Source organism: Anser brachyrhynchus, assembly GCF_964034855.1.
Source record: "Anser brachyrhynchus genome assembly, chromosome: 5".
Classification (NCBI taxonomy): Eukaryota; Metazoa; Chordata; class Aves; order Anseriformes; family Anatidae; genus Anser; species Anser brachyrhynchus.
In genome coordinates this window covers 65,159,042-65,184,528 of record NC_137699.1, presented here as the reverse complement: position 1 = coordinate 65,184,528, position 25,487 = coordinate 65,159,042, and the positions used below count along the sequence as shown (strand labels likewise).

Genomic DNA, 25,487 nt, shown 5'->3' with positions numbered 1-25,487 from the left:
GCAGCGGCCCCGGGCCCTCGGGGCCCCCTGTTCACGCCCACACGGCGCCGCGAAGCCCCTCGAGGCGTTGGTGCTGCTCAGGCTCGCCCACAGCCCCTGCGCGTGCCCCGGTGCGTGAGGAGAGGTCTGCGGCGCCTTGCGCTTCGCCGCCTGAAGGCAGGGAGCCTGTCCCACACGGAGCCCTGCCTCCCGGCCGGCCTTCCCGCAAAGCTCACCGACAGGCCGGCCCTGCCGACACCACCCCAAATTAACACCCAGCCCGAGTAAAAATGTGCCCGTTTGGCTTCATAACCGTAAGAGGCCAGCGGGACTACGCAGGGCGGCTCGGCACGTGCCCGGCTCTGGTATCGCTGGGCTGAAGGAGTGAATCCTCTCCTCAGCCCCAGCCAACAGCGGGGCTCTGCTCCCAGGCCTCGCAGTGCTGGGATCCCGAAGAGGCACGCAGAGCGAGGAGCGCCGGGCCGCCTGCCCCTCACACCCGACCCGGTTCCGTGTGGCGGTGGCTGAGGTGAATCCCTCCCTGCCGCACCTGCAGGGCACGAGCGTCGAAATCCGGTTCCTCGTAGCGGCACGGTGCTGTTTTTCCATGCTGCTTTGGTACTCTGAACAGTCCCTACAAGCCGCGGAGTACTCTGACCGCAACGTCTGTGCGACATTGCACACGCTGTGATCGGCAGGATGAGGCCTTGCTGCGGCCAGCTGTGGTACCGAACCAGAGCAGCGTGACGCTCCTCTACAGAACAGGGCCTCACGGGGCGGCTGGGGTTGGGAGGGATCACAGACCGCCCGCTGCCAACCCCCTGCCACGGGCAGGGACAGCACCCTCTGGATCAGGTTGCTCAGGGCCTCGTCCAACCTGGTCGTGAACCCCTCCAGAGATGGGGCGTCCACAGCGTATTTTACACAGCCGAAGTAGTTCTGGACCAAGATTTGCCAAAGCACCAGGTGATTTTCACTTGTTCCTGTCCTTGGGTATCAGAACATGAGAGCCATTGCTGGCCTTAATTTTCAGGAGGACGTGGACCTCTCCTGCTGGGAGCGGGGCACGTGTTAAGTGTCTCGGGTGGGATGCAGTTGGAAGTCTGCAACTGGAGATGGCTCTCTGGTGATGCTCTTTGATCATTTATTTATTTATTTTTATTTCAAGCTCTCAAAAATAATTTTAAGAACATTTCTGGTTCTTGAGCTCTTAAAGATAACTGGACCCTCTTTATGTCTCGTACTAACAGTCAGTTAATTTGAATATCGGTCAGACTTCCTAGATGAAGGCCTCGCTATAAATTGACTAAATCACATCAGATTTGAAGTTTCAGATGAAATTTGGCATTGATTAAGTGAAGTGCACCAGTGGGCTTCTTTACTTGCCCTTGCTCTAACTGCAATATACCGGTGTAAACCCCAAGAAATTTGGTGGCCCTCATGCTGTTGGCCAGGAGGCTCCTTTTGGTAAATGAGGGCAATACCTTGTTTTCTTCTCCCCCCATCCTTCAGTGCACGAGTAATGTCGCTTGCTGTCCCAGTGCTCCTACTCTATGTACCAGTCTTGAAGCAGTGAGGTTATAGCTAGCTGACAGAACATTTCTTCTACCTTTTTTTCCCCACCAGTGCCACTGCTGACAGCCTGACGGAGTTCCCATCAGCCTCGAAGGATGTCTTTAGATGAGTTCTGAAGAACGTGCATGTGAGTAGGTTTTAAGCTGTTGCGAGGACTCTGTCATACAAGTTTGTGATCTCCTGAATGCTTTCCAGCACAGTGAATATATTTGTCTGGGTGTGCATAACATTACTGTTTCTTTGCAGGAAAACAAGAAAGTTAAGCAGTTTCCGCTAGCTGGCTTGTCACCAAATAAACAGACTGCTTGCTCCTAAGGCTCTGAACGCTGCACTTCCCAGCAGCGTAACTTTTGACAGGATCACATTTAGCCTGGTTAAAATGGGGCTTCTGCAAGGGCTTGCTTGTCATTTTGGGAAGCGTGACCCAGATTTAAGAAGCCATTCCAAGCTTTGTTACCGGATCAATCTGATCTGTTTTTTTTTTTAAGTGCAGCTGCTTACAAAATGTCTGATACATTTGCTTTTTCATTTTTTTCAAAAGTTCAATCCAGTACGGTGTGGAATTGCCCAGTTTTCCAATATATATGTTGATTTTTCAGAAAAGTTCTGATGTTCCATCAGGACAAGAGCGTGGGAATAATTGGTAAGTGAATAGCTCTTCACAGGAACGCGTGGCTTATGAACCTAAAAAGCTGAAACATCTTTTGCGAGTCTGTATGCCTGCCAGCTTGAGCAGTAAGCAAATATTGATTTGCTGTACAAACACTTCTGAGAGACAGCACCGGTTGTTGCTGACAAAACACAACCACACTCTTCTTTAGGTAACAGTAGGTGGCTGACTGCAGACCATATTTTTTTTATTCTTTTTCCTCTCCTCTTCAGAATGGTTTGATACTATTTATGTTCTCAGCCAACAGCTCAGAGGGAGGGGAGAGGGAGTGGAAAAAGGAGGCTGTGATTTGGGGATATCAACATAATTGCATGACAGAAAAACTAGGAAGAATTGTAATTCTCAGCAAAATGCAAATGAAAAGGCAATGGCTGGTTGTGAAGTGCAGAACCAACTAGAGGGTCGGAGGCTGCAACAAGTCATGGTGTGTACACGTGTCCGCTCCTCAATCATCTGACTTTGCGGAAAATAACTAATGTGTTTTGAATCTGGACCTACTTTTTAGTACAAGAGAGTGATTACTGCGTTTAATAACTATGGCCCCTTCATTGCTTTTTGTAAAGAGTTTTTCAGAAGCCTTTAGGGATTTACATTAAAACATTTGAGCCAGTTCTGGCTCTCTCATCTCTTATTCATGCTGAGGTTGGTAATGTTCGCAGGGGCTGTAATGCCCATTTTTTATTGAAATAAGCTGGGTTATTCTCGCAAAGGAGAAATAGTCTATGCGTAACTGAGGTTTGTTGGTCTGTGGTTTCCAGTGTACCTTTGAGATTTTCCATAGGGGTGGGATATAATACCTGTGATGTTTGAGATGCTTGGATATGGTTTGTTTGGAAAAGCAATGGCTTTATAAGCAGGCACAAACAGTTCTTAAAAACTGGCACATCAAATCACGGTGAATAATTTGCTTCCTAAAACCATGCTTGTATCCTGTGGAACAATTGTAGCTGCTCTTGTGTTAAAGGGGTGGGGTGAGGGTACGTGCAGGCAGTTCTGTGGTTCAGGCACTGCACGTGAACTCAGTCGTGCTTGCCCCGGAGCAATCTGTGCCTGCTCCTCTGTGCCGTCTTGTGAGTCTCTCTAGGGCTGTGCGTGCAGGAGTTCTTGGCGTAGGCTTCATGTTCGGTGCAGGACCTGTACTTATTTGGAATAGTTTTCCAAAGCCTCTCTGTGTCCTTCCCACCACCAAGATTTGGCTATACCATTTTGGGTTTTTTTGGTATTTGATTCCAAGTTTTCCCTGTGGTTTTCTCTGAAACAAAACTTGATGTGTCAAAGCTGCTCCAGTTGGCCAGAATCCAGTGTGATGATCTGAGCACCTTCCTTTCAGAAAACGTACCTCCGGGCACCTCTCCATGGCCAGGTTTGTCTGCACAGCATCTTCCTCTACAGTCCTGGCCTTCAGCTCCACTGCTTTTCTAGTGTTTTTCCCACTCTTAAAAAATAATCTGTTGTTAAAATTCAGAGTTTCCAGTAGCCCCATAATTCTTACAGTTTCTCTCTTCTTATGTTTTCACAATGGTTCCTTCTTCTAATGGTGTTTTTCGATAGAAAGTGAGATTTACATCTTCAGCAGTTCCACTCCACACTGTGCTGGCTCCTGAAAACAGTTTCTAAGAAAAAGAATCTGGAAATGTGGTCTCATATTCATAGTATCACAGCTTCCGTGATGAATACTAATTGTACGGCACTTAATCAGTATTCTTCCTAAGTGTAATTACTTGAGATTTCAATTAAATGTAGTGTGCATAGTCACGTTGAATTGGGTCTGACTCTGAAATTAAAAGCAGTGGGAAGAGGATGTGAAGAAAACCTTTTGAAGGAACTTTCTTTGCACCTTCTATTTCTTTGGTGAAATGTCATCCTAATTTACAGGCCTACCTTTAGGTAAAATCTGAGTGTTCTCTGAAGTCAGATCTGGGATAGACATGTGCCATGAAAGGTGAGGTTAGCGTAGTGCAGTTGGAAGGGACCCTCAGAGACCATCGAGTGCCACTGCCTGACCTCTTCGGGGCTGACCAGAAGATAAAGCATGTTAATGAGGGCACTGTCAGATGCCTGTCGAGCACTGACAGCCCTGGGGCACCAACCACCTCGCTGGGAAGCCTGTGCCGGTGTCTGACCACCCCCGGTAAAGCAATGTTTCCTAACTCCCGGTGTGAACCTCCCCTGTCATGAGGTAATGGCTCTGAGTCGGAATCCGCAGCGCTGTGAGATCTGGCACCCCGCTACGTTTCGGGTTAGGCTCTGAACACCCTCTGCCAAAGTTTTTCGCATTGGTCTTCCAGGCGTGTCCTCCGGGGCTGCAATACCTGCCAGGGACCGTCTGAAGCGAAACGTTGGACAAGCGGAGACCAGGCTGCAAGGCAGCCTGCTGCTGGTAGTTACCGAGATCTTGGCCTGCTGCAGCATGTCAGCCTGTGTCTGTGTGAGCTTTTCCTCCGTTTCACATAAACTAGCAAGTGAGGTTACTGTATGAACACCGGTTTAATAAAGCAATTGCAGGCGTTTCAGATCAGTATGTCAACTTACGGTAAGTGAAACTTACTGTGAGGTTCTGACTGCGGTAAATTTCTCGGCGGACACTGCAAGGGGACTTTGCAGGCTACTGTTCAGCAGTGGATGTATGGAGTTCATTATTTGGTGCGTGAGTTTTGCTCTTTTTTATTAACAGTGAATTCATTTGCATTTATCATGTTCATGATTATTTAGTAATTCTGATTAGAATGCAAATATATTAGTGAAACTTTTTTGCTGTGAAAGATTTACTTTTTATTCCAGCTTCATTCACGACTGAAGAGATATTCAGGCATATAATGAACTGAAAACTTGAATGATATAACCAGAGCTAACCAGTGTCCTAGCATGTTCTTTAGAATATTCTTCAGTAGATGCACATGATAAAATCATAAAAAAAGAAAGAAGAAGTGGGTCTGGTTTTATATTGCATTCTCAGAGGGCTTTCTAGACTGAGTGTTGGCAACGTTTGTCATCATTTGGCCATACCACCAGACCATTTGGGTTTACCTTTTTAAAAAGTAAGATTTTCAGAAAAATTGCTTTTGTTCCAAACCCTTCAGGGAAGACAGATGGAGCTGTTGGAGCGCTGACTGAAGTGGTACTTTGCTCATTTTTCAAAATCGAGAATCAGGTTTAAAGCTACTGGTCCGGTTCTGGAGCTGCTGGGAAGATTGTCAACGAGAGCTGCGAAGGTGATATTAATTCGTGCCGCTGGGAGTCTGTCTCGCTGCGCTGTGAGCAAAGGTCTGTGCCTCCCTCCTGCGAAGAGACGGGCTGCTCAGGCTGTGCCCCTGCTGTAAGAGTACCCAGCCTGGGAGGTGCAGGCGTCACGTTGCAGCCCGGCCGCTGTGTCTGTGGCGACGAGGATTTGCTTCTGGAGGAAAGCTGTGTGGGAGCAACAAAATGAATTAGTAACACTTGGAAAAATCTCAGTCTACTGGTGCATGTCAGAGCAGCCCTTGGGACAGTGAGGCTGGCATAGGGTTGTCTCAGGTATCTTCATGGGGAGCTTGAAGAGAGGCCTGGCCTGCTGTAGGGCCTGGGGGCCAGCTCCCTCAGACACGGGGATGTGAAGAGCTCAGAGGAGTGCTCTGGGACTGCACGGGAGTTGCCTGGTAAAGTCACCCTAGGATCATAAAATCATAGAATCACTTAGGTTAGAAAAGATGTCTAAGATCATCAAGTGCAACCGCTCACACTGCCAAGTGTAGCACTACACCATGTCGGTAAGTACCGCACCCACACGTCTTGTTAATACCTCCGGGGTGGTGACTCAGCCACCTCCCTGGGCAGCCTGTTCCAGTGCCTCACAGCCCTTTCAGTCAAGAAATTTTTCCTGCTATCCAACCTGAACCTCCCCGGTACAACTTGAGGCCATTTCCTCTGGTCCTGTCGCTTGTTGCTTGGGAGAACAGACCAAAAAGTTCTTCCTGTCACAGGCTGGGCATGGGGTGAAGGAGCTGCCCAAGGTGTGTAAGGCAGTACCGCACAGTCTCACCCACTACAACTGCACGTAGAACCAGAGTTCGTGCTGCCGTGTGTGCAAGTCCTGTGTGCCTTGTACGGCTTTTGCCCTGTGCTCCTGCTACTGGATTCCTTGTTTAAGCATGTCAGAGCTTTTTTGTCCCTCTGTGCTTGTAACCAACGCTTTGTGTCCTTACCATGTGTATGCTTTTCTTTTGCTTGCTGGTGTTTCACTTTGTGGCTGGACGTGTTTAATACATTCCATCTTCATGCTGGCTGTTTCATATATTGATTGGCATTCTGGCCGGCTATTCCTGCTTTTGTCCTTGCTAATTGGATTTCTGTGAACTCTTCTTCAGCTGATTTAGCAATAGTGCTCAGAGCCATATGCTTTTCTCTAGGGCTTTTATTTGTATTCTTGTTTATTCTTGGCTTATCCATATCACCCATCGCTGTGCCAGGTCTGTTTCTCTTAGTAACTAACCATTCACGTACTTTTCATTGTTATTTCACCGAACAATCTGTTTTTTAATGAGATTCTCTTAATAGCCCCTGTTCTTTTGTTATAGCTTGCTTCACTTTCAGGAAGCTCAAAAGAAAACTTGAAACTGAACCACATTTTCCTGGAAGACTTGCTTTTAGTCATGGAGGACAGGCTGGGATTGGCTTACTGGTTCCATAAAGCCAGTGAGATATCCTGCAACTCCGGAGGAAATAGGAGGCCTGATAAGGAATCCCAGCTGAGCTGTGTGCGATGGGAATCAAAGATCAGGGACCGAGCAGGAAGAGGTTTGAAGACAGAGGCCAAAGATAGCCAAGGGCAAAATTAAGACGTGAGGTCTGAGCAAGACGAAGCTGGAGGACCTAAAGGCATGGTGCATCAAAGGCAGCGTGATCAGGACCCTGGGTTGAATGTCAAGAGACTGAAGAACCTGTCATTTAAGGTAAGCATCAAGACAAGGAGCCAGAAGGACTGCTACAGGGTCAGTGGGCTGGCCAGGAACAAAAACACACAACACTGAGGAGAAAGGAAAGAGGCAAACCACAGACTGGGGACACACTGAGCCGAGTGGCGCACGGAGCACTTTGACTGTCTCGTACATCCACAGGCTGTGTATCTGAGTGACAGGCTCAGGATTTTGAGATGTTTTCCTTTGTCATCACAGGAAAGACCTGAAAAAGTGGAGAAGAGCTAGGATGCAGCTGAGTGAGATACAGAAAAGAGAGGACTGAACAGCTTTCTCAGAAATGGACTGGAACAGAAATGCAGTCAACTTTCAAATATACCAAATTCTCATTCCTCTGAGCAAGGTTATTTGCAGAAACCATTTCATCTATTAAGTAATTCTTGGCAGGGAAGAAAGGAGTTGGTTCTGTTTAATTCTGTTTCCAGTGATAATTACCTTTCAGGACTGACAAAACAACTATGTACAGAGGGATAAAAAGATGTAAGAATGACAGCTCTGTGATACTCTGAGAAAGCAGGGCAACTCCTCAGTCACAGCTGAAGGCTCTAAGCCTGCAGCTCAGCCGTGACAGCTGGGGACTGAGATTCTTACCTCCCTGATGTGGGGTGCTCCTGGCTCCTGTGCTTTGCTTCCTCTCTAAGGCAAGAAATCCCAGGCTGACGAAAGCTGATGGTGCCCTCTTGCCATGTTCTGTTAATGCTGCATAGTGCAGCTGGTCTCAGGATCAAGAGAAAAGCTGAAATAGAAGGAAAAAGGTGAGGAGGTACGTGGGAGTGGGGAATGCAGAAGGGCAGGTGGAAGAAGAGCTCCGCGTCCCTTGCAGGTCGCTCTGTGGAGCGCAGCAGAGGTCAGAGAGCTCTGTCTGGCTGTTCTCAGATGATGTAGGCCGTGCCCCTCTTCTCAGTACCATTCACTTATGTCCTCTACCTTTTTCCCTTCCTGACACTTATTTTTTTAGGAGTCACAGGGCACCTGTGGTGCACGGGATGAATTTATTTTCCCGTTTTGTCCACCCGTGGGGTCTAACTTCTAATCCAGCTGTTTTCCCTTCAGTATCAGGGTTGTACTGCTGTGGTTGGCACAACGGTCGTAGCACGTTCCTTCCTCTATTGATAGGACAATTTGTTTGCATTGCTTCACCGTTTCATTCTTTCACACCTTTTCCCACCAACACTTGCTTTTACAAAACCTCGTTCCCTTTCCACTGCAAGTGCAAACCTTCCCCCTTTTTGTTCACCTGTATCTTTTGTCTCCTGAGGGCACGAGCTTTCTCAGGCTGTGACTGTCCCTGCAGGTAGAAGTCAGTGAGACACCCGCTGAGCTTCTTGCCCTAGGTTTCCTTTACAGCTGCGGGAGAGGCAATCAAAGTAATCCATGAAGCCGTGTGAAAGCAGGTATCTGAATACCTGTTTCTTTCCACTGGGTGAGGAGAGGTGAGCAGTGCAGGTGCAAAAGTCCGTGCTGCAGGCAGCTGAAGTGAGATGAGGTGAATTCCCCCCTGCACGTGCCCAGCAGGGAGCTTGGCCCTGCTGGGGCATTTACAGCCCCATACTGGTCTTGTCTTGCTCCAGGAGGAATATCCGTTTCACGAATCTCAGAGCCGAGCGGTAGTGTGGACTGATTTCATAGCAGGGTCACGCTGAGATCAGAAACATGTTTCTGCCATAGCCTGGAAATTGCCTTTACCAGGCGGTTGTACTCCTTGGTGTTACGTGCGGGTGTATATCACCTCCCTGGGTCTCTCTGGTGCGACATCACAGGAATACTGATGGAGGAACAAACGTGACCTCTAGAGGAGTACTAAGGATAGCTGTGATTACACGACACAGATAAGCTAAAGAGCTCTAAAACCCCGTAAATACTCTTGTTTCAAGGTGTCTGCTCAGCAAATCAGGGTCAGGGGAGAACGCTTCCTCAGGAATGCGAGAGCATACTTGTTTTATTTCTGTAGTTCTGTTGGTACATCACATATAAGTACAGTTTGGATCAGGACTGGTTAAGGCAGGCATTCCTGGCCTCTGGGAGTGCTTTAAAGGCATGGCAGCCTGCAGAAGGCGAGACGGGGTGGATGGGGTGGGCTTGAGGAAAGCAGTGAGGCAGCAGCATTGGTCCCGTCTTGGTCCATGAAAAAAATAAATCCAATATGGACTCTGATCCAGTTTTGTTTGGTGCATTGAAACCCCACAAATGATTTAAGTGTCTTCAGCTACAGTACTAAGCCACTAATGTGCTAATTTCACTAAGCATATAAAAGGAATAAAATGAATGCTGTAATTAACAATATTTGTTTTAAGCTCAAAAGGGGTTACTTCATAACTTGTTTGACAAAGATACATTTGAATAATGCATAAAAAATAGCTGTTTCTTTGGCCGATGTTACATTTTGCGTAAGTAAGGTATAAAAAAAAGCCCTTGAAGTATTTTGTTGCTTAGAGATGATCTACCTCACAAACCTTTTGCAACCGGATTTTGTCGCAAATGGTCCTGTGGTGAAGAGGCAGAACCAGCTGAGCTGTGGGGATCAGCCCCTACGTGCCCGGCATTTCTTTCAGGCCTCCCCGGGCTCGCCAAGCCTCCCGGGATCCCCATGTGCACCGAGCCTTTCTCCCGCTGCCTGCGGGGCCGGGCGCTGCCGCAGGGTGCCCGGGAGGGGCTGTGTGGGGCTGCGGGCTCCCGGCCCCATGCCCACAGATGCCAGGAGCTGCCTTCGGTGCTGCACCCGGCTCTGCTGAACGCAGCCCTGTGCTCTGCTGGCAGCCTGCTGCACCGAACCGTGCCTCCTCTGTGCTTCTAGAGACACGGGCATGAGCAAGGGAAAAAGCGTTGTCTGGAGGACAGCTAAGCTTGCCTTGGGGTCTGGAAGCTGTGCCATCGCGCCGCACTGCTCTGCTGCTGGCTACACCCGCTCTCACAGATCCCAGGACGAGAGAAAAGCGTAATGGCCACCGAGTCTGAAGTTTGCAGGCCAAGAAATTCCTATTTCTGTGTATTACTGTCAGTTCCAGTCAGGCCCATCGGCTTGCAGGACAGCTCAGCACTTTCTGTAGCCTGGTTAAGAGACCGACCACACTTGGTCTGTTGTTCTGATACTCGCTACCCTCGGTGCTAGAACTGTGCTTTACTTCTTGTCTGAAATTGGTTGCCTTTCGTTCCCAGCCCCTGCATTAGGCCATGCATTTCTCCGCTGGAATGCAGAGCAGCCTGATACCAGAAGCTTTTACCCCGTGCAGGTGGTGAATAGCTCACATCCCTTCCCTCTGTAAAACGAACTGAGAAAAGCTCTCATCTCCCCACACAAGGCAGGCCTTCCAGGTGTCACATCTTCCTGTGGCTTTTCCAGACGCCACACAGAGGTTGAACCCTTGGTCTCCAGTGCTGCGTGCTGGCAGTAGCAGTCCCCCCAGCCCCGGTTCTCCTGCCTGTGGACCCAGCGTTCACCCCTCAGACACTCCAGCTGACGAGTTGTTATCCCCACGTGGGATGAGCCATGACCTTTCTGTAGGAACGTGGGCTGCACGGGACTGCTGGAGAGGTGCTTTCAGCCCTGTCCCATTGATTCCATAAGCTGGGCTCATTTGGTAACTAGTTGCTCATTATTCCTGTTGCTCCTGGAGTGTAGCCCTCAGCACTCCCTCTGTAGTGATTAGGTGCTGCCTTCTTGTGTCCAGTGTGAATTTATTCATAGCTAATTTATAACTCTTGGTTCGTGCACTGGCCCTGCACTTTAGCTTACCGAATTCTCTCTTTCACTGTTACTCTCTTGCTCGTGTGTCTCTAGGGAGCAGTCACCGTTTGTCTCAGCATTTGTCTCAGCTGGAAGCACTGAGCCGTGTCACTTTGCCTCTGCTTCTGGACGGGTCTGTCTGTTGTTTTGAAGCAGATGATCAGAGCTGTTCTCAGCTCTCCTCTAACGAGGTCAGCCCCTGGCTTGCACAGACGTGGTGGGAATCTCGTGTCCTTGCTGGTGCGCCTTTCTCTGCGTGTCCTGAGGTGCTTGATCTGAGAACTTCCAGGTTGGTGAATAATCGCAGTTCTGGCGCAAGATGCTTCTATAAGGCATTTAGCTCATTCAGGTCCGACTTTTATAGAATTCAGTTAACTTCACACCATTCTGTTAATTAACCCTGACTCCATCACCCTCAGCCTGTCTCACCTGGCCTGCCAGGGCTACCAGATGCACCGCTCTGGAGCTTCCCGGGCCGTCCTGCTTGCCCCTTCCAACCCATACAGCCTTCTGCTTCTCCAGGCTTCCCCTCCTCTGTGATTTCCTGAGGATGCTGAGGCTTGCTAAACACAGAAGTAGTTAGTCAAAGAATCGCTTTTTAAACCTCTCACAAAAAATTGCTTTGAAGTTTCTAGAAAATTGCCTGTGATTAACTTTGCTTGTGGTTGCTTAATAATCTGCTTAGTTAAACAGTCATTGTTGAGTAGAAAGTCTTTCATTATTACTGTAAAAAGTGAATACCCCATTCACTGTCCTTACAAGCACAGAAGATAAATATTTGTTGAACGCTTTCTCTAACACTCATAGTTATAGAATCCATTCTCAGTAATGGCTGTAAGCTATTACAATAATTTCCCCCATTATTGTTCTTTTAAAACATCCTTGTCCTTTCCCTTATTGGTTTCTTTATTTTCACCGTCTGCTATTTTCCTTATCTTTCTTGTGTATTTCATAAGTGATCACTTAGAGTAATTCCCATTGATTTTCCTATTTTCCATTTATTTTTATTTTATTTTGTAGGACTTTTTGCATTTGGATAGTTTCCCTTATATCTAATGGCACTATCTTTTCAGAGGACTCTGGAGTCATGCAGGTTTGTGACTGTACTAAAATATGTTTAAACAACCCAGACATTATTTTGTTTTCAATTGCTCTCGTGTAGAATACTGTGATTCCTGCCCAAACTCCTGATGCTGCTTCACTGAGGCTTATTTTCATACCCTTGACAGAACTGTGCTCTGCACATCTTGTCTTTGCACTGGGTAAACATCCACTCACTGCTCTCTTTTGGGGGTTCGCAGCCTTCCTCGCCTTTGTCACCACCCTGTCCCCAGCGGATCTGCTCTCCTGCTCTTGGCATTACGTGCTAAAGCTCCCTCCCCCCTGGGCAGATGCCACATACTTTTTTTTTTTTTTTTCTCTAGTAGCAGCCAGATACGCGGGAAGAGAGAACTAGCAAGTGTATTCTCCTAGCTTCTGGTTATTTTCAGCCCTTGGGATCTCCCGAGTTTAGAGGGTTTTTGTCTGTCGTGTGTGCTGTCATGGGGCCTGGCAGCCCTCAGCGAGGCAATGACTGGGACTGTCTCACTGTGCTTCTCACGTCCCTGGCTCCTTGGACAGCAGTCCCTTCTGCCTTGAATGTAGAGGGACGAGGTCTTCCTCAGTTTGCTTCCCTTGTTTGTTGCAGTTTCCCCAATGCTTTAGGCCTGTGTGTTTGCTTTCCTGTGGATCATACTGCCCTGATACAAATCTCTCTGGCCCTGCAAACTTCTTCCAAACATCCCTGGCTTTAGTTTTCCTCTCCGTGTCAAGGATCCATGGCAGCTTGGCTCTATATGAGCCTTCTCACTGCTCCGTTCCCCTCTTCACTGCAGGAATGAATTCCCCCTGGAGTGCTCAGGTGGTCACAGCCCCACTGCGTCCTCAGTGATAGCTGCCAGGCAGGTCTGCTTTTCCTGGTGAGTCCATAACCCGCGCCCTGAGGGGACTGGCCGCCTGGGGGGTACGCTCATTGCCCTGTTCACGAGGCCCCTCCGATCTTATTGCAGACAGTAGCTTATTCCTCCCAAACACTTGGGTGCTGCCCTATCACTTAGGCCAAAACGAAGAACAAGTGACAGAAGAAAACAGGACAAGGTGCAGTCCAGCTGCTCTGGCTCTTCCAGAGGAAGGCAAAACAAATCACTACAGTCACACCCCTTGAATTAATGAGGTTAATGAACCGTGTGCATCTCTGGATAAAGCTGTGCCGCTGTTAGGAGCGCCGCTGCACACAAACTAGCCATGGTATCCGCGTTCACAGCCTGGTCTTTGACTTAGGGCAAAATGTGGTTCTGCCTCGGCACAGACTGTGGCTGATGGCAGTACTGTGAGAGGGTCCTGGTGACAACGTTGTGTGCCCCGAGGGGCGTTGGGAACACTGCAGGAGGCACTAGTTCAGCCTCATGATTTAAAATGCTCATTTATTGCCAAGTTTATTATCATTTGAAAATAATTGTAGTGGGAAGGAGCTGTCTCTGCTTTTGTATGGCTCCCAGCACAGTGGGATCCCCACGCTCCAAGGCTTTTCCTCCGCACCAGTAGCAGTAGTGGCTGTGCGGGCAGCCACCGCTTCACCGCTCTGTCCTTCACCACAGCTAGTGCTGCACTGCAGGGTGGTTTCCCAGATGTCTGAGGTAATTTTCTGCAATTGTTTCATTTTGTTTAAGGCTCTGCTTTGTGTGCCTCTTTGGTTTTGGGTCCCCGTGAGGCACAGCACTGCGCATGCAGAGGGTGAGAGCGAAACAACACGGTGCAGTGGAGCTCAGCTCTGTCACTCGGTGCATGCACATACAGCAAAACAAGCTGGTGAGCCAGAATGGGGAGGAGCGACGGAGTTAGTTTCCTAGTGGTTGTTACCTGTGCTTGCTGAGTTAGTGTAAGTGCTCCCCATGTTGCAATCTCTTCCCCCGCCCGCAGCACAGGTACAGCCTGAGCCACCGGTGCTCTAACGATGCCCACGGGTTTGGGTATTGAACCGAGGCAGAGTTTGGGGAGACTTTGCATATGCTTCTGGGGACCTGTGCCATTCGGTGTTCAGCAGCAGCAGGAATAATGGAGTAACCTTCTTTCTTTCAGTAAATAGTGACATGATAAGGTAAGCTGAAATCCCAAAACAGCCATTGTGTAGCTGGGAGCGACACATCCTTGGTCCTCCTGCAGTCTTGCCACACCCGAAAGACGAAGTATTGGTGCAGCATCTTAATTAGAATAAGTGAGGGTGTCCCTTACTAAACGTTAGCTTTTAAGGGATTACAAAAAACATGGGTTAAGGAGTGAGCCAAGTCTCTGGTGCTGTTCCCCGAGGTGCGGTTGCTTTGCAGCAGCTGTGTGTGCCTGTGCCTGGGCTCAGCCGTGCCGCTGGTTAGTGCCAGGCAGTCAGCCGTCCTCCTGGGACAGGGCACCGTGTGGTACCGAAGGCTGGTTGTCTTCCAGTGACACCTGCTTCTGGGGTCATGAATAAATCCAGTAGCGTATGCTTTTCTAATAGCAGTGGAGGCAGTAAGCAGCTTCACCTTTTCACCTGTGTGTGCCTTTGTTTCCAGGAAGACCGCACCACGTTCAGCAGCAAGCTGCTTGCAGCTGGGCACGAGGCAGAGAAGGGTTCAAAGCACAGCGGGGCTGCACGGGCAGCGAGAGGGCCTTCCAGGGGTCGGGCCCGGGGCTGGGGCGGAGAGCGAGGCCAGGCCCCGACAGCCTCAGGCTTTGAGGCATCCTGTGGTCCGGTCCCCAGTGTGGTCCTGTGGTTATAGAATTTGATGTTATTTCCCTGAGCGGCGAGATGGGTTCACAGCGTCATAACCTGTCCCGGGATCTCACACAAAGTTACACAAAAGTAACATACGAGTTTAAAAATTCCTGTGCCTTGTAAGTGGGGCTTTCTTACAGGAACTGAATTTTTCATTATTATTAATTTCCTAGCAATGTGGTTTTTGCACTGGAATATTTCCATTAGTGGAAATCACCCCAGAGGCACCAAATATGTCAAAACTTATGCCCTGACCCAAAAGGATGCAAACTAGGACGGTGTTGTGGGCAGACCCCTCAGTGTTTGTCCTGCTTTCTTCTTTTTTTTCCCAGCATGTCTGCCTAGGCCAGCATCAGAGCCGGGGTGCTGAGCTACACAGACCTTTGGTTCTTGTGTTCTTTGTACTAAAGGTGAGGCCACGGCCCTGATTTGAGCCCAGAGCTGAACAGCAAAGGTCAGCAGGTGAATTCCTGCCCCAAAGGTTTTCCAGCCTATTTGAGTCAAACAAGAGCAGCAGCAGGTCAGCTTGAGAGGCCGGTCTGAGACTGTGACAGCCCCAGGTCGTAGGGCGCTGTGTTAAGGGAGGCAGGACGGAACGACTGTGGGCAGCGCAGAGCTCAGCGCAGGGCAGTGCCCTCGCTCAGCTTGTAGTGCTCAGGTAGGGAACACACGGCGAGGGAAGCGCGCGGTGCTGCTGCCTCGGTGTGCTCTGCAGGCACAGGCCGGTCTGCCTGCCCAGAACCAGTCCTGAGGTGCACTTCTCTTCTCATTAGCTGCGTAGGCCAGGGCACTACTTAGACTACAGAGATCTGAGAAGAAATTACAGTTATGGCACGGTTTTATGTGCTTTAAAATCAGGACTTTCCACCTGAGAAGTATCTACCCAAAAAGGTTGCAGGTGGAAGGTGCTTTGGGGGAAGGAGCAGCTGCACGAATCTATTCCGACATGCATCCAGTCAACTTCAAACTGACCTGTGGGACAGTGCTCGTATTCTTGGCTCCACCACGTCTGTGGGTCTGCTGCTCCAGCAGCTGCTTGGTCCCCACAGGAGAATTTTCCTGTTAATTAGGTCCTGAAATGGTCTTGTTTCAGGCTTTGGAAAACGGTCTGTATTTTTATGTCGACTGTGAGGGCAGAAAGAGGCAGTTCCCGTCACACAGTGTCGCTGTCTGTCCGGTGCAGGTGATGGTCCTTCCAGCCCTGGTACGTGGGAGAGTTTGCTGTGCAGTTTTGTTCATGTGCGCATTCGTACAGGCTGTGATCAGGTTTCTCCTTAATCCCATTTGATAAGATCAAGTCCTGAAATCTCTTACTCTGAGGCAAACTTCTAAATTCTTTCATGGTTCCCCTGGCTCTTTGATGAACTCTCAGTCATTGATCCGACTCTTCCTAGAACTGCGACAGCCCTGGGGCCTTGCCGTTACAGCCCCTGCTGCCGCAGCGTGGCTCCAGGCACCTCATTCTCTCTGTACCTGCACGCACACGTGGTGGGGATGTGTCTGGGGAGTCAGCAAGGGCTAGCAAAAGGGCTGAAGGTGAACGTGGCAGGGAGCAGGCAAGACTAAGTTGTAAGCAGAATAAGTTTTGTGGTTTGGGAGGTGTGGGCCAGCACAGCCCCTTGGAGCCAGGGGACAAGGTGGCCTTGACAGATACATCTGGGGAAAGAAAAAAAAAAAAAGAGAGAGAGAGAGAGAAATCAAGAAGCGTGTTGGTGTGATTGCAGGTAAAGTTGTGAGGTCCAGGCAGCTAACAGCATGTCGCACATAAAGCTGATGGTCAAAGAAACGGGCTTGGTGTTGCTGCTGGGGGGGCAGGGAGCCAGGCAGCGGGCATGGGCTGCGCCGCGGGAGCTCTGGGCACGGGAAAAGCTTTTTTCATTGGCATGGAAAACAGGTGCAGAGCGGACCTGCCGAACTGCAGCACGTCATGAGGTAGGCTTCACCTCGTCACCGGACAGGTTGAAGTGTGTGTCCCCTTCCCGTGTACACAGCAACTGGATCCCTCTTTGCATCGGGGACCCCGGCGTGGCGTGCTGTGGGTAAATTCACCTCTTGTGCTGTGCTCTGCGGGCAGCTGGGGCTTGCGTGGATGGGTGCGGACGTTCCCCTTCCTCTGGTACCGTTCCAGGCTGTCCTCTAGGGACACCTGCCAAAGGCATGTACTAAATGGGAGTGACTTTAATTAAAGGCAAAGTGCTTCGGCGACCTAAAGTCTGCAAAGCATATGCATCTGCTTTTAAATAATGGCAAAGTGGAATGGCTTTGATAGTTACGGACGTTAACTGTAAATGTTCAGCTACGTACGCATGGTGAGTTAAAAGGGAAGGCAATGGCTGTTCTGTCCGAGGGATAAGTCCTTCGGTGCTGCTTTCTATTTTTGTCACTTAAGAGAGGAGACATTTTAAGCTAGCAATAATGCAGGAATCTTTGGACACACTAATGCTTGCTCTTAACAACACAAATTACAAAGCCATTAGCAGAGTAGACGTTGTCTACCTACACATTATTCATTGGTGAGCACTTAAAACAATTTAAGATCGGTGTTACCATTTTTTTGTACATCATTTTACAAGTCCTTTGTACATCATTTTACAAGTCCTTTGGATGTTTGCCAAATGAATTGCCTTGCACTTGAATTTGCTTGGGAAAGAACATTTTTTCAGGTTGGAGGGCACATACAACCCGTTTTAGGTCCAAACCACACTCAAGGTTTCCAAATTTCTTACTTTTTCAGTTTCCTGAAAAAAAAATAAAAAAGCGCAGCCTGTCCATGCAGGAAGGTCGGCTTTCCTAGGAAAATGCGGCATGTTTCTGTGACAGCTTGCCTGGGGCAGCCCGGTCTGGTGCAGTCTCAGCGAGCAGTGAAGTGCCTGGGGTGGCTGAGGCCAGAGGGGATGTCTGCAGCGCCTGCTCCAGCCGCCCTGCTCGAGGCAGGGCTGGGTAGCGTTGGTTCCTCCTTGCTGGCCTGGTGACAGATGCAGAGTGTCACTGCTCCCCAAACTAACGAATCCTGCTGAAGTGTTTGGTTTAAAAGGTTGGGCCTGGCACTGGTATGTTGATGTGGCCAGAGAGCTTCGAGACCAGTCGGCCATTCCTTCCTGCTGCTGGGCCGGCTGTGAGAATTGCCCCGTCTCAGGCCAGTCCCAGGTCTCTGATGTGTTTGGTGTGTTTGTTGTTGTTTTTCTGACATTTGCAAGCTCTAAACCAACTTGTTTTTTGACAATTCTGACATTTCCTCGTATTTCCCTGTATGCCTTCTAAGACATCAGGTGGTCTATATTTTTTCCACCTGTTTTCAAAGTGGTAATTATAGATGCTGTATTCCCACTACCCTTTCTTGAAGAGGCTCATTCTTATAAATAGCCCTACTTGGTTTTCAGCTTGCTGTATTAGGAGTTCTAGCATCTGCAGACTTTCATCTCGCCTATGGCTATGAACAACTCCCCAGTCCAGTTTTCTCAAATTTGCTTCTTTGACTAAAACCTGTGAAATCAGGAGCCATACTTAGGGACCTTTTCATTAGGATGAAACCAGTGGTTCTTTGTTGTCTCAAGCTTTCCTTTGACATGCTCTTATTTTTTCCAATACCAAGGCTGAAATATTGCCAGTTTTTGTTTCATTGTCTCTCTGGTGAAGATACACATTGAGTGTGTTTTTTCAGCCTTACTGGTACTAACAAGATCTGTTTAATTTTTTTTTCTAAAAAAGGTATTTTACACTATCTGTAATATCTCTCACTTCTGATTGTATTTCACTGCCTTGCGGCTTGGCAGAAACTCCTCCCAGTCCAGTTGTATGAGTCTAGAGTCAGTTTTGCCATCAGGCAGCAGGAGAACTCTTAAATCCCACTCAGTCGCTTACTAAAGTTAGATGAGGGAATCAGCCATCAGCCTGTTGAAGGACTTTTGGAGCGCTACGGTTAGGAAGGGGAGGCCTCTGCGCACCTCTTCAGGTAAGTGCTGTTGGGGTTCAGCGTAGCTTTGTCTAAGAAGTCCCACAGGCATGAGGTGCGTGCATGTGGGTTTGCTTCTTAGGTCTTCCAACCTTTTCTTCACTGCTCTGTCCAGTACAGGAGCAGCCCAGGGTTGAAGTTCTTTGGGAAAGCCATGTGAGAGCAGCTAAATAATAATACGTCAGTGTTTGCCTGCCAAGAGGGAAACCCAGCTTCCAGGCCCGTTGTGCAGGAGGATCTCCTCTCCCAAGTGGAGGAGGGAGTTGGGCTCTGAAGCCACTTCCAGTCAGAGCGACCTCTGAGTTCTTCTCACGTGGGTTTTGTTCTTTGCTGGTTTTGTGCACGTGCCAAACACGGTGTCAGTGCAGAGCCCGGACAAGGTGGCTCGACCATACTCTGTGAATGACGGCAACTGTGGGCTATAGCACAACAATTGGGCCCAGTCCTAGGAGGGGCTGGGACCTTCCTCCAGGCCAGTGAGCATCCTTACCAGAACGTGGCCCCAGCAGCAGCTGGGACTCTCCAGAACCTTCAGAATCAACCTTTGGATGGGTTCAGGGATAATGTTGCATTTCCACACATAACCCTAGGTACTGCATGTAACCTCAGGTAACACAAATCCCTCTCACGATTCTCTTCTTTGAAAGGGAGTCCTTGGCTGGCCCCCAAGAAACCTCCCAGGCAAAATCCTGGGCTTTTGTGGGAAAAGGATCGTGCCGAGGGGGAGTGGGGCAGGGACGGGGGAGGAGGTGGATAAATCTCCCTCTGCATTACCCACGCTGGCAAATGACCTGCACTAGGCAGGGCTGATCACTGGACTTGTGGCAGGCCAATCTTGTCTCACACAAATGAAACCACTCGTGTCGCTGACGCCTTCTGTTTGGTGACCTAAACCATGACGGTGGGGCAGGGCCGTCTTTGTTGGCTGCCTTGCCTGATTAGATAGTGACCAGTTATTCAGCTACTTGGAACAGACATGTGGGACGATAAAGTGGTTGTGTGCCTGGAGAATCTGGGTATTTCCCTACTTCTCTTTGTCCCCTGAAGTACGGGATGAAATGCAGCAAACTGATATGACAAGTGGCTGACAGTGGCATAGATGTCTGAAACCCTGAAGAAGGAGTTACTTACTGCTATCCAAATGTCTGTCTCCCTCGGGAGTTACCAGCCTGGTACAATCCCACTCAGATTGAGATGTGCAGTGCTTGGCTTCTCTTCATCGTGGCCTAAGCCAGGAATGGATTCGGCTGACTCCTGCATAACTCTCTGACATCTTTGCTCTGCTAATTGGAAACAGAAAAAAAATGTTTCTCCCAGTTTTTCAAATCAAGAGCTAGTAATTACACTCTCTCTTGGAGTATTACTCTAGTGCTTCTGAAATTTAGCTTAATCTGCATTAATAGTGCCTTTTAACATTGGTTTAGGAAAGAGACCAAAAACCCACATCAAGCTCCAAAGAGCAATTATAGAACAGTTGCAGGCAGAGTGCTGGAAATCCTTCCTTCCTAAAGAATAATAAATGTTAATGCAATCCTAAGTATTTCAATATCATGATTAAATATTCCAGCCTTATTAATTGAATATTTTATATTTGTGCAAATGGCCTTGATCTGCACAATGGCATACTAATTCCAATGTGCCGTTTAAAGGAAAGGGAGAAAGAACAAATTCCTGCAAGGAACCAGTACAAACAAGCCTATTTAAAATGAATGCATTAATATGCTCCCTGGCAGGCTGCTTTGCATGAAGCAGCTCTGTGGAGCAAATGTAAATATTTATTATTATTATTATTATTATTTGGTTTGGTCCCAGAGTTATACAGATAGCTTGCCACTGATACGGCACAGAGAAACGATCAGTAACGGAGTATCTGAGGGAATTAAAATTCTGTAGCAGCAGTGATGAATCCTTGCAGTGCCGCCACCGTTATGATTCCGTAGCGGTGGGTATTAACCTTTTCCCCGTGTAACCCCATGTTACAATTTAAAGACGTTTCAGGCTTCTACTCCCCTAAAGTTGTAAAGAGTTAGAAGAACTTACAAGCTCTCAAACCTAATTCAGCCCTTTGGGGACATGCCATTAGCTGCCTTTCTCCTCTAGAAAGTGTTCCCCTGCGCCGTTCTGGGCAGCACGTGGGCAAATGGTCTCCTCATACGTCTTGCTTTGAGCTGTTGCTTGACACAGGTCTCGCAACCCCTTGTCTCCTCGACATGTGCCAGCCACGGCCACGCATGCTGATGTTTGACTCGTGTTCTCACAGGTTTCGCAGGATCATCGTGCTTGCACGTCCTGTTCATTCAGCCGGTTAGCATCACTCTTCTTTCCCTTCCAGCAGGATTTTCCCTCCTGTAGCAGAGATACGATACTTTCTTTGCCAAGACCTAAGTAGCCCAATCTGTTCTGAAGCAGGAAGGTTTCATTTCCAGTAAAAAACTGCTGGGTAGAAAAAGACGGATTATTTTCATGTTTCTAATGGCAACGTGAGGTAGGTTCCTGTGCAGAGAGATGGGGTTCGGGAATGCCAGCTGGTGCTATCAGTGCAACACCAGCGCTCTGCTCGTGTTAAATATGTGTGGCGCTAGCAGACCATTTGTCAGGGTAAGCATTCCTGCTTTTTAGGTACAAATGTAAAAAATCTTCCCATTTCTGATAGAAAATGACACATTTCTTTCCTTGAATTTAATTAAATCTGATTGTACAACATCACAGTTTTTTGCTTGCCTGGCAGAACATTAATGCGGCATGACAGGGAGTAGGCATTATTATAAACTTCAAATGAATTCCTCTTGCTCTCCCCTCTGCCCCCCTTCTCCTCATATAGTAACGATAATGGCAATTAAATAAGTCATTAAGATACCGCAGGAGGCAGCCAGTTCTGACAGGAACAGCCTGCCTCTTCGTTTGTGAAGGTGAGGTTCATCAGTCCATTTGGGATGAAATTTACTTTCAGCTACTGTTTTTTCTTGCCCTCATTCTGCTCTAAATTAATCTGTTGGACCATGGATCGCGGCCGACTTTTACACGACAGGTCTTCCATGCTGCAGAAGGGAGCGAGGAGGAGAGAGCCGGGGAGCGCTCGGGGAGAACCGGCTGCCCTGACACCGCGAGGCCTGAGGCCGTCCCACAGCCTCGGGAGCTGCCAAGCCCCTGGGATGCGACGAGGTCCCACCGCTGTCTCTGCTGTCCCTGGGGACCGTTAGCTTGTCAGGGAGCAGAGGAGAGCTGGTGTTAGCCCTCGTTTGGGGTTAATTTGCTCTGTTGAGAAGTTTGCTCAGAACTAGTCTGGGTTTTTCTGAATATCTTAGAATTATTTTTACACCCTCTATACAAGTTCCACATCACCAAAAGCTAAGAAGGGATTTGGTAGTATAGTGCTATTTAAAACTGGAATGGGTAAACAAGAAGTGCACACTGTCAAGAAGATGTTAACATAGCGCTGTACTCCCAGAGCTCAGCTTAGACAGGTTTCTTGGCCAGTGTCATGCAGTGAATGTCTTATGTCAGGCTTCTGTTCAGGGCTGGGTTGCCCAGCGAGCTCCTGCCTAGCACCTCGTTGCGATGCAGATGTCGTGTGCCTTCCCGTGGCATGGGTGGGGGGAGGAGGTCTCTGCAAGTCCGAGCCACGTAAAAGGGACCGTGCCTCTCTCCTGGCAGTGCCTGTGAAGGCACTCAGGGCAGAGGTGATGGAAAGGACTCATGAATTTTTCATGGCACTCAGTTTACTGGTCATGGTTTTTGGTGGTCCAGTTTAGCTAAGGGTGTAAAGCTAACTTTCTACCTAATAATGACAGAAATGGTGACTTGGCAACGTATCTGCATGCTTTGGTCTGGATTTATTGCTTAGTGAAATGAAGCGCAGGATGTTGGCAAATTGGGCACAGCTGAAAGCTGTTTGGAACAGGAAAACCTTTGTGTCCTGGTCTGAGTTCCACATGAGCAGCATTAATACCAAACAAGACCTCTGTTGCTGCATCCATTTATGATGATGATGATTATTTACTAAGGAAATACTCTGCAGGAATTAGTCTTTTTTAACATTTGACTTTCTCTGCAAATGCGAACAAGATACATTCTGGTTAATTACGAACACCTTGTAGAGCCAGGTACGTTACGGATGGCTATAGTCAGGCTGTCTCATACTTAGCAGAACAACGTAGTACCGTTATTGGGTTGATTTGGGGTTTATTCTGCGCAGCACGTGTCTAAGCCAAGCGTTAGTCTGAGGCTGAGCATTCTGAGGCAGGGAAAATGTGATGTAGATGTGGGCGGCCACAGCACAGTGCTCTTCTACAGCACAGGTGTGGGGGAGTGTACAAAGGACACACTTTCGGTCGCGGGTAAGTTCACAGAATCACAGAATCACAGAACCATCTAGGTTGGAATAGACCTCCAAGATCACCCCGTCCAATCTCTGCCCTAACACTAACAAGTCCCCCACTAAACCATATCACTAAGGGCTACATCTAAACGTCTCTTAAAGACCTCCAGGGATGGTGACTCAACCACTTCCCTGGGCAGCCCATTCCAATGCCTAACAACCCTTTCGGTAAAGAAGTTCAGTAAAGAAGTTCCTTGCAGAGCAGCCTGCAGTGCCTTTCCAGACCTGTCTATCCCGTCACCTGGTGCTTTTGTTTGTTTATTTTTCGAGTGTTCTTGGTTCTCATCCTCTTTTTAGACACAGACAGCTCTGTCTGTAGGTAGATAATCAAAACAAGGCAAGGAGCAAATTCAAATATTAGACTAACTATAGAAAGGTATTGAATTATTCTCTGGTTTCTTTTTAAGAATTAGCAAAAGATATAAAAAGTGTTTCTGAAATTTTAGTCTTTTAGATGCTGTAGAATGGATAGTTTCTATTTTAGGAAGCGATGAGTGGTAATGTCTCGAATTTGCTTTGTTAGAATTTGCCTGTTGCTGCCCTTTCAGTTACTCAGAGTCATCTCTTCTGGCAAAATTAAGGCATGAACTATCATTTGATTGATACAGATGCTGACAGATCAAAATCTATGTGTCTTCCTACTGAGAGGAGAACATCTCTCGCAAGATCTCTTTCCTCTGGGTTTACGAGTTAAATTGGGCAAACAGCAACCTTCCTTGCAGCTGCGAGGGACTTCAGAACGTTGCAACTCCGTGGTACATGCTTTCATCTGAAATCATTGCTTTGAGAAACCCTGAAATCTCAATTTCACCTCCTTTTCCCATGTCCTCACTCAGCTTTCATTTGCAACCTTCCCTTAAAACAGAAAAACCAGTAGAAACAGAGCTGGGGAGACAGAAATAAGCCACCCTGTCCCGCTGCCAGCCCCAGCACGCAGGCTGCAGGCAGAAACGCTCTGCACAGGCGATGCTGGCTGCCACCAGATTTGGTCTATTTTTATCCTATTTCACAGTGCTCTGCCAGCAGGATTTAACACCGGTGAATGTTACCAATCCTCCTAAGAATCTCCTCATGGCAGCCTCACATTAATGACGCTCTAAGCTGAAGTTTGCTTTGCTAAATGCTGTTGCTATTTTAGAGCCATCAGGGAAAGGGAGCTGCCAGAGGCTGCTCTCTTACAACAACGTACTCATGAGATCCGGTGGCTGGGAGGTGAGGCGACCGACCCTGCTGTGTTCCAGTGCTCGGTGGCCGCTTGGGACCCGACCCATGTCCTCACCGCCCTCGGGCACCCGTCCGCCAGAGAATGCAGCCGGGGAGCCGCAGCGAGGGGTGCTCTCCAGCACCTGCCAGGGCACATCCCAGTTCCTGCGGCCGCAGCAGCTCTGCTGTCCCAGGTGTCATCACACAAGGACCGACTGGAGGAATATTTCTCTGTCCACCAAAATTCCTGGGCCTGGAGGGAATGTTTTCTGACTTGTTCTTTGCGAGGGATTGTTAGACAGGAAAGTCAAAACAGCCCATTTACTTTTTTTTTTTTTTTTTAAAGTGGTTCTGTGTCCTCAGGAGCATAGCAGATGGGAAGAGGGGGGAGGTTGGGGCTGCAGTGAGTGCAGTGTGGGGACGTCTGAATTTTGGACTCAGTTCCCTGAACTGGCAGGACTTCATCTGAGAGCGGACGGGGAGTTTGGTGCTTGCTCTGCACATGTCTGCAGTCCTCTAAGGCAGAAGCAGGAACCTAATGCATAAAAACAAGTGTCCTTTGGTTGATTCCTCACTGTCTGCATTAGTTCTCTCTGTGAAAAGAAGGCAAAAACACTTTCCTTACTCTTTTTCATGGAGACTGTCTTTCTTGGTGTGTCTACAGCCTTCAGTGCCACAGAACTCGGAGCTGAATCAGGGCAGGGATGACAGTGAACATGCTTTGGGATGAAATAATGATGATGGGACAAGTTCCTTCCGTTTTGTTTATCTTTTTTGTTTATTTTGTTATTCCTTTTTGTTCATTTATTTTGTTAGGCTGCCAGAGTTAAGGCTCATATGAACTGCACACCTGAACCATTCCGCCCTGTGCACTGCTCCTGAGGACACAGAGCCAGTTTGAAACAACACGTGAAGGGACTGACTGGAATTTCCCCAAGATCTCTTGTCAACTTTTCTTATTGTTTCCTCAGCAAAGCGAACCAATCTTCATCGCAATGCCTCCGCCTGATGCTGGCACACTAGTGAAAGCAATGTCGCCTAAGCTGCATACACGATGCCTTTTCTTCCAAGGTCTTTATTCTTAGTGACACGCGGCATGATAAGGAGGTTGTTTCCTCCCTAAGTTCTTCTCATCTCAGTGTGTACTCTCTTCCCAGATCATTTGGGATATCAGTAGGAAATAATCAGAATATCAGAAGTGTGTTTATACCTTAGGACTGGGAAACAGCTCTACAAACAGTAGAAAATAAAGAGGCTTGGCTGTACT

The 25,487-nt window shown here is 48.4% G+C and overlaps 1 long non-coding RNA gene across 7 annotated transcripts in view; it reads left to right on the top strand.

Annotated features, from left to right (window-relative positions):
* Positions 1-9: 9 nt before the first annotated feature.
* LOC308195914 overlaps positions 10-25,487 on the top strand; it is a 314,751-nt gene continuing 289,273 nt past the window's right edge. For all 7 annotated transcript variants that reach the window (XR_013951917.1, XR_013951918.1, XR_013951919.1 and 4 more), the window contains exons 1-2: positions 10-945; positions 1,606-1,681. This is a non-coding gene — a long non-coding RNA (uncharacterized lncRNA). The remainder of the gene's footprint in view (positions 946-1,605; positions 1,682-25,487) is intronic.